The sequence below is a fragment of the Procambarus clarkii genome, chromosome 3 (assembly GCF_040958095.1).
Source record: "Procambarus clarkii isolate CNS0578487 chromosome 3, FALCON_Pclarkii_2.0, whole genome shotgun sequence".
NCBI lineage: Eukaryota > Metazoa > Arthropoda > Malacostraca > Decapoda > Cambaridae > Procambarus > Procambarus clarkii.
Window position 1 is genome coordinate 15,291,386 of NC_091152.1, and position 1,125 is coordinate 15,292,510.

Here is a 1,125-nt window from a genome sequence, read left to right on the forward strand (position 1 = left end):
CTAGAAATAGTACATAATTACACTTACTTGTGCCGATACATTTACCTCCCCATATTCGGAGGCTGGGCTGTATATGGCATGACATGACATATGGCATATGACATGTCTGCGCGGGTCTATTGTCTATGCTTGTCTGAAGGTTGTGATCTGAATAACAGGTATTTGTAATCATTATGTTCCTGACCAAACCATCATTTTGAAAATAAGATTCAGGGTGTTTTCTTTTCTAGTTGATTCTACTTTTTTTCTTATTTAAGGAAAATCTGTCACACATCCGTCAGAGGCCATTTGTGCGTGACTGTTCATTTAGACTGCTTCCTAGGCTTCTCTCAGATATAACTGTATTCACCACAGTCCTTCATTTTTGGAGTCAGAAGTTGAAGTCTCCAAGCAAGATGATGTTTGGGGCTGGGTTTATGAGGTATTCTAATATATTATTTTCATTAGTTGGTCTTTAAAATGCTAAGGATTTCCCTCTGGTGACTTACATACCAGAGCAATAACCACATTTAGGATATATATAGTGATACTCAGCACTTCTACCACATTTGTAGTGCAAGCGATGAGTTACAATAACGTGGCTGAAGTGTTGATTCAAAACCCACACATCTGATAATAGATAAACTACGACGTTTCGGTCCGTTCTAGACCATTGCCAAGTACAGATGAGTTTGTCTTTGATGTGCAGGCTGACCCCACCCTGGTTGATCAGTCCAGCATCCAGGAGGCCTGGTCGACGACCGGGCCGCGGGGACGCTAAGCCCCGGAAGCACCTCAAGGTAACCCTGTAGCCTATGTTTTGAGTCAAATATGAACTTTACTCCGGTATCCACATCTCACCATCATAATAATTTGTTGTGAGAGTTTCCAGTTAGGACTGCAAGTACTGCATCTGCCTTATTTAGGGGCTAGCTATAAAGTGGACTTTGTGTGATTTTGATACCCTGTTTTTGTGTTATTATACCCTGAATACTAGCAAACTCGAATGTTGTCATCGTATCAGTGTAAGTCTGGGTGTTTTACCTGGTGTTAATATCTGTGCTACTGGTAGGGGGGGCCACTGTGTGTGTTTCCTTGCTAGCATTTCACCGAGTTGGTGATAAAGTCTTGACATTTTAATCTTTC